At 49.3% G+C, this 19,095-nt stretch overlaps 1 protein-coding gene across 10 annotated transcripts in view; it reads left to right on the forward strand.

Moving 5' to 3' along the window:
* Positions 1-19,095, forward strand: part of MAGI2 (membrane associated guanylate kinase, WW and PDZ domain containing 2) — a 3,248,720-nt gene that overhangs the window by 1,096,764 nt on the left and 2,132,861 nt on the right. The window contains exon 1 of one of the 10 annotated variants that reach the window (XM_069628033.1): positions 5,662-6,014. The exons of the other annotated variants lie outside the window; for them this stretch is intronic. The gene's annotated coding sequence lies outside the window, so the exon portion shown is untranslated. Of the gene's footprint in view, positions 1-5,661; positions 6,015-19,095 lie in introns of those variants that run through there. 10 annotated transcript variants of the gene reach the window in all.

Below are 19,095 nucleotides of genomic sequence, written 5' to 3' on the forward strand. Positions count from 1 at the left end.
GACCCTGTGTTTGCTGCACAGGTCACTGCGCTTGTAGTATAATACCTTCAATGAAGACAGGAGCCTCTGATCTGGTGACGATGTATTTATTCACTTAAACAGCTTTGTGCAGCATGCAGACACATTTGTGCATTAAAGATAAAGGCCAACGGGCCTAAAGTGGCAGAGAGAATGTTGCCGTGATGATCTGGGTCCAAGTCGTGTAAGGAGCGGGCCCCGTAGCAGGAGGGCTATGCAGGACGCACCTTCGCGTCCTCTGCTCATCCCGTAATGCGCGCGAAGCGCGCGGGGGCGGAGCTTGGTCCACTCGCGAGATCTCGCGAGAGCGCGGGCTCTCGCGATGTCTCTACACATCTCCCCTTTTCAACGCACATCAAACTCATTGTAAAACATAGTCATTATATCTCACCGGTCTTCTGTGTTCCCTTCTGGGACGATCAACAGTCTGGGTGAAATTCTCTTGTTGCTCCTGATCAGGATCTTCACCCAATGGTTCCGGTTCAACTTCTGTTTCACCCCTCTCTCTGTCGTCTCTTTCTGGTTCTCTTTCTTCGCCTGCTCCAAAATCCCTTTCGGTTTCCGCTGGTGGTCTCTCTGGGGTCTTTGCTCTTCCTCGATTCTTCTGGTATAATGCTACTCTTTCTAAATTCCACGCTCGCCCATCTTCCGTGCGGATGTGGTTTGCCCCTTTGTGGATCACTCTGATGGGTCGGCTAAACCGAGACCCTGTGCTTTGATCCTTCTTCGGTAACTGGATTTTGACCAAGTCTCCCTCTCCGATGTCTGACATCTGCTTGGTTCTTCTTCTTCGATCGCTCCATGATTTCATGCGTGCCTTGTCACTTTCAATTCTCCAGACTACTTCCGCCATGTCCACCGCATCATCCTCACGTATTTTCGACAACCATGGTGGGATCAGCGTGGATGCAGCACTCCTCCCTCTCAACAATTTGAACGGGGATATTTGGGTGATCCCATTTGGTGTGAGTCTGTGGGCTGCTATGGCCTCCTTGGTGGTTTTGAGCGGGTCCATGCCCGAAGCTGTCGCCAATTGGATGGCGCCTTTTATGAACCTGTTGGCCATTTCGACAAGTCCATTTGCTTGTGGGTGATACAGGGCCGCTTTCTTTTGTTTTATGTTGTTTCTTTTTAAGAACTCCTCCATGTCTTTCGAGACTAGTTGCACCCCATTGTCAGTGACTACTTCCTTGGGAAGGCCTTCCCTCTGAAAAATTTCTGTAAGTACTTCTATAACAGTTGCCGTAGTTATGTTCGGGACGAACGCGGCCTCCACCCACTTGGATAGGTAGTCAACCAGTACTACGCCGTACCTGTGTTCCGGTGCCATTGCTTCCAAAGGTCCTATGAAGTCAATGCCGACCTTTGACCACACCTCTTCTGGAGTTTCTGTGGGTATTAGGGGTGCTTGGCGAACCTTGAGTCTCTTGTCACTGTTGAGGCATTCATGGCAACATTCTATCATGGATCGAATTTCCTGGTCCATGGATGGCCACCAGTAGGCCTCTCTCACTCTGCGACGGGTCATGGTGTTTCCCAAGTGGCCCGCGTGGGCTCTACCTAGGATGATTTTTCTCATACCTGTGGGAGGAATAATCTGGTCTGACTTCATGATTATTCCCTCCGTTTCCGATAGTTCATCCTATAGACACCTTCCAGTAGGGTCTCATGCCCTCGGGTAACGCCTTTTCACTCGGCCAACCTTCCTTTGTCCATTTGCGGATCATGGCCATGGTGAGGTCTTTTCCATCTTCCTCTTCCCAGTGTCTCTCACTGAGTTCCAGGTACTCTGGCGCTCTCACATCCGTAATCGATGCCACTATGCATTCTCCGTGGAGGAAAGTGGTGGCTTTATCCTTACCCTCCGGCAGTCTCGACATGCAGTCGGCTTGTGAATTTTTCCAGCCTGAAATATGCTGGATCTCAAACGTGTACTCTTGCAGCTTGGCCGCGATGCGTGCCAATCTGGGCGTGGATACTTTTGTGCCTCCCGGGCTAAGCATATGGATCAGGGGCTTATGGTCAGTTACCAACTTGAATTTGGTGCCCCATACATATGTCCTGAAATGCTCCACCGCCCATGCGCAGGCCAACATTTCTTTTTCAATGGTGGAATAGTTCTGTTCCGCCTCTGATAATGCCTTCGATGCAAAGGCCACTACATGGTCGGTGTTGCCTTTCTTTTGTGTGAGCACTGCTCCCAGCCCATAGGCACTGGCGTCGGTGGTGACAACCGTTTCCCACGCGGGATTGAACGGTTGGAGGTATGGTGCTTCTACGATATGCTGTTTTATCTTCACCATCGCTGTCTTTTGGGGTTCTTGCCACACAAATTCCGAGCCCTTTTTGAGTACTTCTCGAAGGGGTGCCGTGGTTTCGGAAAACTTCGGTATGAACTTCGCATAGTACTCAGCCAGTCCCAGAAATGACCTTACTTCCTCTTTGCTGACTGGTTCCGGTGCTTTAATGATTGCTTGCATGAGATTCTGTTTGGGACTGATCCCTTTTTCTGAAATCTTATATCCTAAGTATTCAACTTCTTTCACTCTGAACAGACATTTCTCATAGCGTAACCGCACCCCAGCTTCTTGTAGCTTGTTTAAGACAATTCTCAACGTGGCGTTGTGCGTCTGCTCATCTTCCGCATACACAAGGATGTCGTCCTGGAAGTACACTACATTTTTAACTTTCTTCAGCAAGACGTCCATCATGCGTTGGAACGCCGACGCTGCCGATGACAACCCGAATGGCATCTTGGTAAATTGGTATGTGCCAAATGGAGTGATGAATGCCGTGAGGGGTTTCGATTCATCATGTAGCTGTATTTGGTGGTATGCATTCCTCATGTCCAGTTTCGAAAATATCCTGGCTTCTTTCATTAACAGAATGAGTTCATTTATGCTTGGAAGGGGGTAGTTATCGGTGATGACTTCCAAGTTTAAGCTGCGTAAGTCTATGCATACCCTGAGTTCCTGTGATTGGAGTTTCTTTATGAGCACGACGGGGCTCAGCCATTCTGATGCTTCGATTTTTTCTATAACGCCCTCCATTTTCATCTTTTCCGGCTGACTTCTAAGGGTAGCCCTTGCCGTGGCAGGTACTGGCCTCACTCGGTGCTTTACAGGGACGGCATTCCTTTTGAGTATTATCTTGTGGAGAAAACCCCTGATGTGTCCCGGCTCCTCAGAGAAAAGTGTTGGGTAGTCGCTTTTGACCACGGGTCCTCTCGTCACCCTGACTGACAGGACTTGTTCTTCAGTGCTGGGATCCAGTCTGATCTTCAGCTTGTCCTGGTCGTCCCACCCTAGCACTGCTGGGCCTTCGTGACTGAAATAGACCCTGGTCGTGGTTCCCCTTCCTTTGAATTCCACTTTGGCTTGGATGTATCCTAGTAGTTCGACTGACGCCCCTCCAAACACCGTAGGTTTGTGCTTCGTTGTGAGCACTTGCACCTTTTCCTTTCCCACCATGTCCTTGTACGTGCGAAGGGGAAGGATCGTTAGATCGGACCCTGAATCTGCCATGACCCTAGTTTCTATTCCATCAATCTTGAGCACGCAGTGGGGCTTCTCTCTCCTCGCTCTTGTGCTGTTAACCATGATGACAGTGGGTCTCCCTTCATCTTCGGAGGATGACTCTTTCTCCGGATTGCGATCCGCATTGATGCTGGAGACTTTCTTGTTCCTCCACCGACACACGATGGAGAAATGGCCAATGCGTTTGCAAATGGAGCACTCCTTGTCTCTGGCTGGGCACTCCCTGTCAAACGCCAGGTGTTTCGTGCTGGTGCACCTGTGACACTTTAGGGGTTCTTTTCTGTTCCCTCTCCCTTCTTTCGTGTCAGCGGCCATCCTCTCTTTTCTTGCATGGTAACCCACTGCCTGTATTTCTGCCGAACTCTGGGCCCGTGTGAGCTCCTTACGTCTTCCTGCCGTTTCTTCGACTGCCCTGGCGATCTCAATCGCTTTCTCCAACTGCAGTTCTTTTTCGACAATAAACTTATCTTGGACCTTCCGGCTGTTGGTGTGGACGACCAACATGTCACAAATGAGACTCTCTGCGTTGTTGCCAAAGTTACACAGCGCCGCCAATTCCCTCAGCTTGGTGACGTAATCGTCAACTGGTTCAGATATTTCTTGCTTTCGTGTGTAAAACCGTATTCGGTGGAGCACTGTGTTCTCTTTACTGGCAAACCTTTTTATGATTCTCCTGACAGCCTCCTTAAAAACATCGTCATTGTCGCCAGCCACTGGTATCGGGGTGAGACTCTCAAATATTCTCTGTCCTTCCACTCCCAGGGTATTTAATAGCATGGCCCTGCGCCTAGCCGCTGAAAACCCCGCCCCTCCTAGGGCCTCCACATATGTCGTGAATAGGGGCTGCCATTGTGGCCATGGAATGGCAGGCCTACCTGGAGTTTGGAGAAATGGCGGCGGTGGCGTTGCTCCTTTCATGTTCCTCCGTGGGTTCTGGTGGTGATCCTCGTCGCCAATTTATGTAGTATAATACCTTCAATGAAGACAGGAGCCTCTGATCTGGTGACGATGTATTTATTCACTTAAACAGCTTTGTGCAGCATGCAGACACATTTGTGCATTAAAGATAAAGGCCAACGGGCCTAAAGTGGCAGAGAGAATGTTGCCGTGATGATCTGGGTCCAAGTCGTGTAAGGAGCGGGCCCCGTAGCAGGAGGGCTATGCAGGACGCACCTTCGCGTCCTCCGCTCGTCCCGTAATGCGCGCGAAACGCGCGGGGGCGGAGCTTGGTCCACTCGCGAGATCTCGCGAGAGCGCGGGCTCTCGCGATGTCTCTACAGCGCTCTTCCTGGCTCTGCAAAGTAAACACTGGACATAGAAAGCAGACAACACTTTTGCCGACCCTGTGTTTGCTGCACAGGTCTCTACGCTCCTCCTGGCTCTGCAAAGTAAACACTGGACATAGAAAGCAGACAACACTTTTGCCGACCCTGTGTTTGCTGCACAGGTCTCTACGCTCCTCCAGGCTCTGCAAAGTAAACACTGGACATAGAAAGCAGACAACACTTTTGACGACCCTGTGTTTGCTGCACAGGTCAGTCAATGGCCCGTGGTTCGTTGGCCTGTGTTCAGCCAAATACATATTCTATGCTTAAAACACCATGACATTTTTCAGGAATTTTATAATTAGTCCCACTTTTGTTTTTGTTTGATGGTTTATGAAACCATATTAAGCGCATCGGTTGGCCTCTGGGGTGTACAATGTGGTGTGTGTGTGTGCACAGGCATCGCATATCAAAACAAACACAGTATGATATAAACTGCAATGTCCAAGGTGAGTGCAATCATCCGACCGGATGGACAAGCTGAGAAGAAGGATGGAAACCGCCCGCTCATCCCAGCTGCGGTCCAGCTGTGACATAGACGGAACTGAGTGGAAATGTGTACTCTTGCACAAGTCAAATACTAGTCGCCATTTCACAGAGAAAGGTCGCCCGCCTGTCACCTACAGGAGCCCTCTTTGGCTGTATACATCCACTGGGTGGGTAGGTGGGGGGGGAGGTGAGGGGGGCTGGGTCGCCGGCTGACAATGCAGTTGACCCTGTTGGGGGGGGCGTGAGCTATGGGGGAGGAGGGAGCAGACAGCCTGAAAGGAAAGCGCACAGAGAGGTAGACAGTGGGAGACACCGGGGGAGAGAGAGAGAGAGCGCGAGACCGAGACGGAGTCTGACGAGAGGCAGCGAGTCTGGTAGAGGTGGAGGGGGCGCGGGGGGAGCGCTCACTTCATCCTTTGAGAGGAGAGAAAACAAAAGAGCCGGGCTGCAGTTTTGTGGTGCTGTGCGTGTCTGGCAGAAAGCGGATTGTGTCGGCGTCGCTGGTAACGCGGTGGGGGGCATCGACGCCTAGCTGTGGCGGCTGCCCGGGTGGGAGGAGGGCCGTCTCCTGCCCGGAGAATGGGCCGGATCCGTGGAGGAGGCTGGCAGTGCCCGGAGAGGCGGACTGGCTGAGGTCCGAGGAGAGGTGAGCTGTCATGATGATGGTGGCGGTGCGTGTGTGTGGAGTGTGCTGCATGTTATCCGGGGATATTGTGTTATCGACTTGGCAGCGGGGCATCCTTTCATGGCAGTGAGGGGCCCAGTGGTCCAGATGCGAGCCCTAACTTCACCCCCAGCCGCCCCCCAGCCCCGCATTTCCCAGTGTGCGCTGTGGTGCTGCACGGCTCGCAGGGGTGAGGTGGTGCTGCCCTGGTCAGGCTGTGGATAACAGGGGCGTGCGAGCTCGTGTGGCAGAAGGGCCAGCTCGTGCGCCTCGGGCACTGAGCTGCAGCACGGTGCAGTGCAGACACGAGTGGGGGCTTGCCTCCTGCCGGCAGCCCGTGTGTGTGTAAGCACCGGTCAGCGCTGTGCCCTATGGAGCCAACCGTGGATGGGGCACGACGGTGTCATCCTGCAAGAATGCCCGCTTTCCGTGAATGCTGTGTGTGTGCTGCCTGTGTACACACACCGTGTGCACATCTGCAGTGCTCGTTCGTTTTCTTTTGTTCTGCACAGTGGCAGGCAGGATGTATGCGTGCATTGTGGCACCCTCAAGCTGCCCCTTTAACGCCACATTAAATCCATAATATTCGGGGCTCTCCCCGGCCCTGGTGTGTATAAGGGCAGATAGGCTGTCCCTATAAAGGATGCTGTGGGCCGGCAGAGGACGAGGGGGCGGGGGGGAGGGGCTGTCTCCCCTATACCACTGCCGGCGCTGCTGTGTGCGAACCATACCTACACAGCTGGTCGGCAATAATGCCCAGCGACTTCCACCCACACCAAGAAACACCGCGTGCAATAAAAAAATAAAAAAGAGCTGCAACGGGCTCTTTAAGAAATGGCTGGGGGGGGGGGTTCGAGCGGCTGCGCGCCCCCCACCGCCACACGAAGACGCGGCAGTGCCGTGCGCCAGCAGCTGAGCGCTGACATCTTCCTCCCGGAGCCGGTGAAAAATGGCCCGCCGTTCCGCCCGCCTCGGAGGGCCGGCGGCAGCCCCACGCCGACGGCTGCACGGGCTTCACTTCACGCCGCTGCCCGCGGTGGCCGTGAGTGACACTGGCGTGACTGCAACCCGGGCTCACGCGTGCCCGCCGGGCGTGACGTGCACGCTTCCGCCCCAGAAATTCACGAGCGCTTGTGAGGCAGGGGACCTTCCACAAACCATGACACCATAAAGACACGCACAAGGCAGCACCTCTTCACACCTGGCAGCGTTTTCAAATGCCACCCAGAGTTGGACCCTTTGAAATAAGAATAGGGGAGTTATGGTAATAAGGAAAAAAACACTTAAGGCAACCTTTTGAATTAGAATCAGAATTGTGCATTGAGTTTAGGGGTGCACGCAGAACGACCGATCCGGCGCACACCTGCGCGTGACATCCCCAAAAAGCAGCAGCAGTCCAGTGCGTGCAACGCTGAGTGCAGAGGATGCCCTGACCCCCGCCCCCAACGAATCCCTCGCATTTGTAAGTGCCACATTTAATGAGTGCCAGGGTCGTGCTCCGAAGCAGACCCTGGTGGCATGCACGCATTAGAAACAGGCAGTGGCAAACAGTTGTGGCTTTGGTGTCAGCATGGGGTAGGCATTTGCCAGACATCACCATAATGGTGGTACTAACTGGCCATTAAATGGCAACAGGTGCAAACTGGGCATATTTATTTATTTATTTTTGCATATGTAGAGCGCACTAAGCCCTCGGGCATCGACAGGCACCTATTATTCCCATCTGATAACCATGCCGGGTGCAAAACTGTTGGCACTGTCAATGCTGGTTGTTAATAGGACTTCGGGGCAAGGATCAGATATAAGTCAAGTTTCCGAAGGCAGACTTAGTAAAGACACTCAACGCCTCTTATTCAAAACCTTCCCGGTCAATAAGCTGCAAGCAAACTTTGCAGGCTTCCCGACCACAGGGAATGCCCCATTCCTCCTGGAATTATTCAGCAACTCTGCTATGAAACTGGTGGACACTCATGCCCCCCTAAAACCCAGCCAGGCCGAGACCACACCATCCGTCCCATGGTACACACCTGAGCTAGCCTTCAAAGCGCTCAATCAGCGCTCTAGAGAAACAGCGCAAAAACATAACTCGGGAGGCCTCACCAGCCTCAAACCTCTGTGCGCAAACCATAGGATTCTGAATACCGAGGCCAAAGCTGCTTGCTACTTCATCACCGTTGAGTCGCGGGACGATAGCTCGGCAACAACGTGTTCGCCTTGGAAGCAAGACGTCATGGAGCACCACAGGTTCTATCCCGGCTCTGTGCTTAGAAACCTCTGGGTATTAAGCGCATTATAAGATATCATTGTGGCAGCCTCTAAAAGGAGCAAAGCCATCTGAAGTACAAAGGCATTGTACCAAACCCTCAACCGACACTGACGTACCAGCAACTCAGGAAAAATGTGACGCAATCAACACATTTTTAATAGCAAAAAATAGAAAGTCGGAAAGACCACTTATTAACCTCTCACAGCATTAGAATCCCCTGCTCCCCAGCATGCACACCTTCCCCTCTGGACGGAATTCTCTCCTCTCTTTGCCCGAGATCTCCTAAAAATGATTGCCTCCCGAAAACCTACTTCTTACTCTGACAAAATACTTCCGGCCTCCATCATGGGGCTCAATGCACTCCTCATCATCATCAATGCCTCCCCCACAGAAGGATTGTTCCTGGGCACCCTCAAGATTGGTCTCATAGGACCAGTTTTGAAATAACCAACCCTAGATCCAGATGACCTGGCCAACTACAGGCCCATTACAAACCTCGCATTTATTGTCAAAAACCTGGAAAACGTAGAAAAGTAGTTGCTACACAACTACTCGCCATAATCAAACATCTCTACCTCCTAAAGGACCATCAGTCAGGGTTCCACATAAAGTGTAGCGTGGAGACAGCCACCATCCAGGTGGTGGATGATCCTCTTTAAATTATAGATGAGGGTGACTCATGCCTCCTCGTCCTTGACCTCTCAGCTGCATTCAACACCGTCGACCACCGCAACCATCGCTCCCTCCTTGCTGACAGGATGGGATTCTCTGGCACAGTCCTGAATTGGTTTGCGTCCTACCTCTCAGGCAGACACCAGGCCGTCTAGAGGAACTCAATGCATTCTAACTCACTCCAGGTCTCCTGCGGAGTCCCCAAGGCTCCATCCTCTCACCAATACTTTTTAACCTTTACATGGAGCCTCGGGGCACTCTCCTCAAAGATCCCAATATAGCCATCCACCAATACGCAGACAATACTCAGTTGTACATGAGAGTAAATAGCATGCAGGACATCATTCGTCTCGTGATTACCTAGCCATCATCCAGTCCTGGATGTCGACTGCCTACCTCAAACTATACCCATCCAAGACTGAATTTGTCCTCATCGGTCCTCCCGCTAAAAAACAACTTGTCCAACAATGGCTCAATGATATACGCCTAGAAGGATTTGATCCACAACTCTCAAACTCAGCAAAATCCTGGGGCTTCAGCATTGACAGCATGTCCTTCCAGACCAGAAACACAAAGCCAAGAAGGCCAAATAGCCTGGCTCAGAATCTCTACCCCTCGAAAATCAAACCCTTAATCCTGCCGCAGGACTTCCGGACCATAGTAGAGGCCCTTGTGGTCTCAAACATCGATGGGGGAAATACTCTCATGAGAGGGCTCCCAGTTGCTCACTTGGCTCCCTAAAAGCAGCCCACCATGCTGCAGCACGTCTTATTATGGGAGCACAGAAATGTGACCAAATTACCCCCATCCTACGCAAACTACATTGGCTTCCAAGCCAGGATACTGTTTAAGACTGCATGTATCATCTACAAAGCAGTAACGAGTAGCACACCAGCGTACCTGGCAGCTAAGCTCCACATATCTGGCGGAACATGCTCCTCGCGCGGCAAATCGACCAACCGGCTTAAATCACAATTCGTCCACAAAGGGAGGACCTGCAAACAATCCTTCTCTTGTGATGCCCCCACCCTCTGGAAATCGATCCAGGTGTCAGCTCGGCATGCCCCCAACAATTCTCCAATTTGGCAACTCTCTCAAAACTTGGCTCTTGACCTAGGACTAATTCGAACAGATGCACATACCGACGCACATAACTCGCAATACTGCGCTACAGTTAAAAGATGCCCGACCAAATGCCGGCTACCCACACTCTGTACAGCGCTCTAGGGCTTTTGAGCTGGGTCCGTGCTTTAAACAATGAAATAAATAAATAAATAAATATTATGCCTGTAGCACAGCCATTAACTCTGAGCAGATTGCCTGGAAATCACACTCATAAGCCAAAGGGTGGTGCTTCTGCTAGTTAGGGCTAGCTCCAGAGAGATCCCAGGAGGATATGTTTTGGGCCGAGAGGGGTAGGTCTTGTGTTGGAATCTCTAAAGGGAGTCTGGCCATGGTCAGTCATGGTCAGCCAATCAGTGAGCAGATAACCAAACATCCACAAGCTGTGTGTCCATCCTCACATGTCATCTCGCTCCGAGCTGGACTCCAGTGAAATTGTTCAAGCTTATAGGTTTCACTTAAGCGCCACTCAAAACAAAAACAAAAAAAAGAGTACAATTTTTAAAGCTGTTGTGGAAAATGTTGAACTGAGTGAGCATTGTATCCTCTCAGGTTGGTCAACCCATCCATTGTACAATATTTGGTTATTTATATAGCGCTCTTTCCCCATTTATATGGCCTCAATGCTCTTTGTCGTTGGAACACCCTTGGTGAGCATAGTCAAAGTGCTGGAAGTTCTAAGAGTTTTAGATTAAGAGATGCTTGTGTGCATTTTCGCTGGCTTAGGACTTCGGTGGCTGGCTAGGCCCGACTAAGCAGCCCAAAGGCCAGGCACGTGGGTGGGAGCTGTTGGTGGTTTGCGATAGAGTGCTATTGTTGAGAGAGTCGGTGTGTAGCCAGCTATACCGAATTTCTTTCTGTTGGTAGTCGCTGTATGCTAGTGGCACAGGTGTTGTGGTACGTCAGGTGTTTCAGTGTAGACGACTATATGCGCTGATAGACCGGATGAGCATGTGCAGTGTTTTTTTTATTTATTTGCCATAACTGCAAAACGCCAAGTGCTTCTTGAGGCTTTTACACAAGTGCAACTTCCACAAGGGATGCACTCTAGGGGACATGAGCACATTGCGCTTGTGCAGTCGGGAATGTAAGCGGCTGACATCTTTCAGAAGCGGGGGGGGGGGCATTTGTCTCTGGTAAATGGCCTGCACCACCGAAGGCAATTGTTGCATAGGAACGCAAACATAGATCTGATAAAGCAGTGGAAGATCCCTGTACAGTGAATTAAGCATTTAGCATAAGTTGTGTGATAGAGTCACCTGCTTGTGAGCATCGTGTCGTCCTCAATGCTGGAGTCAGGAAGGTGATTCGGCAGAACGCTGGGTGTGCTGGCTGGGCTTACAGGTGAATGGTGTCTGTCTGATTACATTGAAGGCACATGTGCCCGTCACACTCATGTATGTATGGTGTCTTTCTGGGGTCTAATAATATTTACCATGTAGCACAAAAGGCGTTTTACCCACCAAATTCAATGGTACTCAATGTATGGGTCTCAGGAGGATGAGGGCAGAGTTGCCCCTGCCAACTTTTAGTTTGCTCGGCCGTCTCTGCGGCCTTGGACGTCGTCCCGAATGCTCGTACCTGAACGAGGACAACTGGCGCAACAGACAGGAGCTGCCACATTGCAGCTCCTATGTGACACGGGTTAAACCAGACATTTCTCCCAACCTCAGAATGACAATATTACACAAACAAAATGCACCTGCGCCTTCCGTCCTCATGTTTGTACAACTGCGATCCCCCCTGAGCCCCATGCCCACCTCAGCTCCTCTGCGACCCGTAACTTGTAACCCCCTGTAACCCCCTCTCCCTCCCCCAGGGGCACATCCTCTGCCTTCCCAGCCAGGTTTGCGCTTTATAAATCCCTAACATACACATAACCAGTCGACTGGAGAATGCCCACTTCCTCCTGGGCAGCACGCCAAATGGGCTAGACCCATGCCATAGTGGCCGTGCACGGTGGCGTGTCCAGGGAGTGGCCTGTGGTGGCACGTTCTACCCCTGGAATCTGATTGGCCACCTCATTATCCTAAACTATGATCATTAAACTTTGAACACACAAATGTAAGACACTAATATTAGTAATTGAAGGAGATATGGGTAGTGGAGACAAATGGTAAATTAATGCTAATCAGACACGTGTGTGTGCATGTGTGTGCTCTTACCTCATGCCACCTCTGCATAATTCATTGCCCCAATTGGCCCACCCCAGTCAAAAGAGTCTGGACACGCCACTGGCCACACATAATTCCGAGAGCAATCATGTTTAAACCGTGTTTGCTTTCGCCTGGATAGGCCGCTACCCCTGCGGTTGTGTTTTGTTTGTATGAGATTGCAGTGGACCTTTAAAACTGATTCAGCATTTAGAAGCCTCCACCGGCTGCTAAGCCCAAAGCCTTATGCATTGTCCATCGTGCAAAACATGGCACAGGCCCTAGTCTCACCCTGGACAGGGTCCAAAACCGAAGATCTCACATACACTGACCCGGGAGGATAGCTCAGCTGCAATGTGGTGGCCTTGGAAGCAAGACGACATGGAGCAACACAGGTTCGATCCCCAGGTCCGTGCTTAGAAACCTCTGGGTATTTAAGCGCATTATAAATGTGCAACTAAGACTAAAAAAAACTATTACGCAACTAAAAAACAAAAACTATTCCTGTAACAGCGCCTCAATGCCTGCGGGCTGTGTAAGCGCTTTAAAAAAACAAAAAAAGGTTTTGTTTTTTCCAGAATTAGTTATTTTGGTATTAGTTGTTTTTTCATTCGTTATTTTTTCATTAGTTTTGTATTCAATATAATCATTGCACATCCAACTGCTGTGCATATGATCACTGCTGCGCTCTTTTTAACTTCAGCCAGTACAGCAGTACTGTATATTTTAACAACCTGCGCTGAAGTGTACTGGAAGACGCAAACCATTTTTTAACCGTGCTGCACACCGTGCTAAGGGCCCCATTCATTGACATTTTTGCATGGTTCAAAGTGACTTTGCACTGCTGAAAAGTGACTGCACTGCCGACACAAACCCTGATTCATGGAACTGTGCAAAGTGTATTTTTGCAGTTCAAAGTCAGTGCAAAGTCATTTTGTACTTCAAAAATGACCTTTCACTGACTTTGCACTGCAAAAATACACTTTGCACAGTTCCATGAATCAGGGTTTGTGTTGGCAGTGCAAAGGCACGTTTCAGCGGTGCAAAGTCACTTTGAACCGTGCAAAGAATTCCATGAGTCGGGCCCTAAGCCTGGACGGACTATGGCTAAGTGCCCCGTGAAAATGTATGCACCACAGCGGCAAAAGTTCTCTTCGACACAAGTGTTCACTGGACACTTTAAGGGTTGCAAATTAGCTCCCCTCCTAAAAGCACCCCTACAGCCCCCACCCTTCAGCCTGCCATTGCTCGACATGGCAACACCCCAAGAAAAATGAAAGTCAAAAATAGACCAGGGCACGAATTTGCCTTCAAACTCCCCCTCACCATTTCTCTGCAACTCGGATTGAAGCATTGCCGCCTACGTTGCAACCCACAAATTATGAAGGTGTGCCAACTGAAACTTTAGACTACCTATCCTTCACTGATATATATTCATAAGATATATGGTGTGCCTAACTGCTGCTTGATGTGATGTTCATATTAGCTCGGGAGAATAGCTCAGGGGCAACGTGCTCCCCTTGGAAACAAGACGACGCGAAGCAACACAGGTTCGATCCCTGGGTCCGCGCTTAGAAACCTCTGTGTATCGAGTGCGTTATAAATAACCAATCGTATCATGTCATATGCTGCTGACTCAAGCAAATGTCCCGCCACCATCGCAAGATGCACCCGTGACAGTAATTTTGAAACATAAAGAAGCTGCCAAACGAGATTAATCGTATCCGCCCGCGTACCCGGGAGACCATGCAAATGGCACTGCTTTAAATCCCAATAACACACCATAGGACATAGACCAGTGGGTCTTTGTTTCTATTTCTACACCTGCTATCGGCCCTAGCCACCATGCTCAATGGCGCGGGATCATGGGAGTTGTAGTCTAAAACCTCTGGAGAGCTGCAGGTTGCAGAACCCCTGCTTTAGAATATCTAAATTCTCCCCTGACCTCTGTGCCACAACTCCCCCTCCCCAGAAGCGAAGGGCTGTAACCTGCCATGAAAGGATTCCCTGCCACAAGCTCTAATTGGCCAGTTGCAACCGCGTTTGACTGCATCCAGTCATGGCATGCATGCTTTGATCACTGGTCGTATAAGTCCAATGGGCTATAAGCGATGACAAATCATTGGCTTAAAGTAATATAGCCTTATATACTGAGGGAGGGGCCATTACGCCTTGGACGTAACCTGACGGCGGGTCATTATCCCAAGTGTTAAGGCCCCCTCCAGAGGTCTATAGGGCTATTAGCATACAGTGGTATTCATGTTTTGCAGGTGAAGTAAGTAAGTTGCTTTAATTGTGAGTAAAGTAAATAGATAATGAATTAATCTCTTCATTGCAAGCCTAATACCAGAGACCAGTCTCTAAGCCGGGGCTGGCATTGTATTGCTTCCAAGACAAACGCGTTGCCCCTGAGCTATCCTCCTGGCCCAGGAACATAGGCAGGCAAGCCGGGTTGGTAAATCTAATGAGTCATCATTTTGCAGAATGTAACTAAGGTTGTCTTCACAGGTGAAGCATTAACATGACAAGCTTGGATCTACTGGCGAGAGTTCCACAGGAGCATGAATTAGGTGGCATGCGCTAGTAAAGCATTTCTCTAGAAGATAGTGAAAGCATGTGTCAGTGTGTAGCTGTCTCTTTGTTGTTGTGCTAATTAGGGCGTTGCAGCAATACAAGGTCCGCCCAGAGAGGAAGTTTCTTGTTGAAAATGTTTTGCCTGGAAATTTCATTGTGGTTTCCCTGTCTGCTTTTGAATACAGTATAATCAGACATCAGTCAATATCAGTAGTTAATGACTGCACTCTGAAAAGTCTGTTTGGCTGAGGGGAGGCCAATAACAATCTCCATGTGCTAATATTCCAGGTGAACCCTTTAGACCCCCCAGAAGTAGTAACTATAACCAATTGGAATGATCTACATAGCAACTGGATGTAGCAGTCACCAGGTGCAAGTGGTGAGCTGTAGGGTTTTCTGCAGCATTTGTTTTGCCTCCGTACTGCAGATATGCATGACGTAGAAAGACAATACGGGGTGGGGGCCGGGGGGTGTGAACTAGTGGCACGCTTTACATTGGAGTCAAAATCGGCAGAGCACGCATGGCAGGGAATGTCATTTGGGGGTCACCAGGGGTCTCAACTGCCACCCCTGAGGTTTCCCTTACTACCCATGTGGTCCCTTGTTACCCCAAAACATAAATAAATATATATATATATATTTTTTTACATTGACGCACCTGGGCTGTGGGTAAATGCCGTGTGACTCTGTTTCTGGGGTGGCTGGAATTTATGTTGAGGCCTCAGGGTGTTCCACAAGTGTAACACTTTGGGCACTGACCCTAAATAAGAAGGAATAGGGAGAACAAATCATTTGGCCTTCTGGAATTCTGACCAATAAATGCTAGACTCATTAAAGGGATGAAAGGTCATGCTCTATCTTCCCATGATGTAACTTGGGGCGGGGTCAAATGACACCATTTCCTGTGAGGTCATCAGAGGTCAAGGGTCATGTGATGTCACTTCCACTACCCCAGGCATTCTGGTGAAATGACGGACTTATAATATCACACGTTTCAAGTAATTGTTCCCGTGCCGTGCCGTGTAAAGAAAACAGCTGCGGGCAGTGGGTTGTTTCTCCCCTTTCTTGTGTTGGCACTCACAGCTCGGGGCTTGTTGTCAGCGATCATGCACGTGTTGGCTTTAATCTCCACTCTGCTCAGCATGACAGGGTTACTGATAACACAAGGGGAAATGGCCGCCCTGGAGCTTGACAAACCAAACACACCGCAGTGTTTGAGAGTTCAGTCACATTCCGAGAGCAGTGATTGTTCAGCGCCGCTCTGCTAAGAGAAGGGCGTCTAGGCACTCAATGGCTGCAGATGTTAGACATGCTGCCTTTGCATTTTTTTTCTGAATGTCATGTGATTAGCCTGGGTGTGGATGCTGCAGCGAGGGCGCTCCAGGCTCCGGATCTCTGAAGGGCAAGTGCTTGCCTAATGTCCCATTGCCAATGGGAGCGACCGTGCCGGTTCTCTCTGTTACAGCCCGGTTGCTTTACTATCCCCCTGCCAGTCTGGGGAGGAGGATTTTCCCAGCGACTGTGCGCCTCTTTGGATGTGGCGGCTCCCTGAGCCTCGAAGTGTGAAGCTTCAATACCCGCTCATATCGTGCTGGGAACCAAGGGACTAACTCACAAAGCAGCTACCCAGGGTAATGGGGACTTACTCCAGACTTACTCTGCTCTTTCCAGAAGTGAATGTAATGTAAGTGGCCTGTATGGTTTCTGCCAATGTTGGTGGCCTTCCTGCATTAAAGTTGGAATTACAACAGAAGCGGGCCTATTTGATTTACAAAGTTACCAGGAATAACTATAACTTACTCCTGGTTTACTCTGCTCTTTCCAGAAGTGAATGTAATGTAAGTGGCTGGTATGGTTTCTTTCTGCCACTTTTGGTGACTGACCTTCCTACATGCAAGCTAGAGTTACTCCTGAAGCTGGGCTATTCGATTCAGAAAGTTACCAGCAATAACCATAGCTTACTCCAGACTTACTCTGCTCTTTCCAGAAGTGAATGTAATGTAAGTGGCCGGTATGGTTTCTTTCCGCCACTTTTGGTGGCCTTCCTGCATGCAAGTTGGAGTTACTCCAGAAGCGGGGCTATTTGATTCACAAAGTTACCAGCAATAACCGTAACTTACTCCTGCCTTACTGTGCTCTTTCCAGAAGTAAATCAAGAATGCCCAGTAATGTCTTCATGAATCAATCCCCAAGGGCTGTATTCTAACTGTGACACAGCGTGCACAATCAGTGCGAGTATTAACGACTTCATTGCCAATGGAGTACTTTATGTGCACAGTGGTGTCCTTCATATTGTCTTGAGTGATGTCATTGATGATGTTTCAGTGATGATTGTTTTTAGGTGGTATGGAATACCATGTCTAAAGCCGTAAACAATGCAGTGACGGGGGGCAGGATAGGGCATGAAGACACAATATTATGACATTTTTGGAATGTTGCATGAGAGAGAGGAGAGCTGCATGAGTCTAGAACAAAGGCCTGCAACTTTTCGTGCTCCAGATGCATTGCACTACAACTCTCGTTGGTCCTAGCCAGCATGATATATGGCGAGGGGTCATGGGACTGGTAGTCCAGAAAATCCAGAGAGCTGCAGGTTGCAGACCCCTCATTTGGAATTTCAGATATCCTTTCGCTAAGGGTGCTGGAAGAGTATGATGAAGACACGTTGCAGCTGCTTCACCCAAAATACCATTTAGATTTATTTGGGTAAATTGGGTAATCGTGCTTAGACACAGGAGCATTCTGGAATAAAGTAGTATTTGCAAACCTGAAATTGTTGTTTTATACTATCATTGTATTAATGTAGATACTATACTCTGTTTATGAGTGAGATTGTCATTTAATTCCAATACTTACAGGGTTTCTTAGTCCTGACTTTTGGAGTAAGTTAGGCACACATCCAAGATGGCCAACACTTTGCGACGGCCTCTGGTAGGAGATGTATTGTTCTAGTCCTGTTCCTGTGTTTTTTTTAGCCATTTTTGTCTTGTGCACAGGCTTGAAATTGTCCACAAAATTGTGCACTCATAGGTCCTGATGAAGGGCATTTGTGCCCAAAAGTGAGTTAGATCAATGACTGCACTTTATAGCCTTTTCACTTCATTGACTCGTCACCGTTGTACTTTATATTTGTGGAAATGATGCAGAAGTACTTTTGAAGATTGTGCACTTTATAGTTAAAAACTGATGGAGCAATATTTTTTAACAAATGAAGGGGCCTTCAAGACTATTAAAAGGGGTACCAATATTTACTTTCTTTGTCATTTCCAGAGGCCTTTATTTGCTTACTTTTATAATGTAAAAATAATTCAGGAGAGAAACTAAAACTTACTATTTGAAAACATACCAGTGGCATAGCCAGCGGAGAGGAAAAGGGTGTTTTGAGGCGCCTTCACAGTCTCCCTGCACACTGACAGTGCTCAGGGACCCCAGGAAGTCAGGACCTCTTTATTATTTATTATTATTATAATGGTATTTATTGAGCTTGGACCTCGCTTAGAGAAGCAACTGAGCGCTTTACAGAGGTATACAACAATACAGACACATAATGGAGCACTTTACAGAGGTATACAACAATACAGATACATAACGGAGCACTTTACAGAGGTATACAATGGTACAGATGCATAAAAGAGCGCTTTTCAGAGGTAACAACAGCAGAGATATACAGCGGGAGGGTAGGATACAGAGGGGAACAGCTGTACCGTGTGACAGGGAGGAGTGGGCCAGGCATCATTTAGCGAGTCAGGTGACGCGAGGGGCGACGTGATGGCCTAGGTGCTGAGGAGGAGAGACTCATTGAAGAGGTGGGTGTTGAGTTCTTTTCTGAATTGTAGGAGCGCAGGGGCAAGTCCGATGCGGACGGGGGAGGTTCCATAGTCTTGGGGCATAGGCAGAGAAGGCTTGTCTTCTGGGTCTATTCATAATGTCACAACCTATACCAAGAGAAGGAGGAACTGACCCCTTTCACCTGGAAATGGTAAAGTGAGTGACATGACATGGACAGGGCATAGTCCTTTTATCCTAGGGCACTGGCACTAATAACCTAGAGGAGACAAGCACAAAAAGGCTGCTTTATTTCCGCTTAACACACCATGGATTCGGAAATGTGATTGGTTGTTGTACAGCGTAATGGTGGCTTTGTGGCACATAGTTCTACTGTGAGTGGCTAGTTAGCGGAGGGGCCAACAGGCAGACCCTCCAGCTTATTGCGATTTTGCGATCCCGCAAAATGCCGCGAAAACGGCCGTTTTGCGCAAAATGCCGCAAAAATGGC

Source organism: Ambystoma mexicanum, chromosome 12 (assembly GCF_040938575.1).
Source record: "Ambystoma mexicanum isolate Mex_15411 chromosome 12, UKY_AmexF1_1, whole genome shotgun sequence".
Lineage (NCBI taxonomy): Eukaryota > Metazoa > Chordata > Amphibia > Caudata > Ambystomatidae > Ambystoma > Ambystoma mexicanum.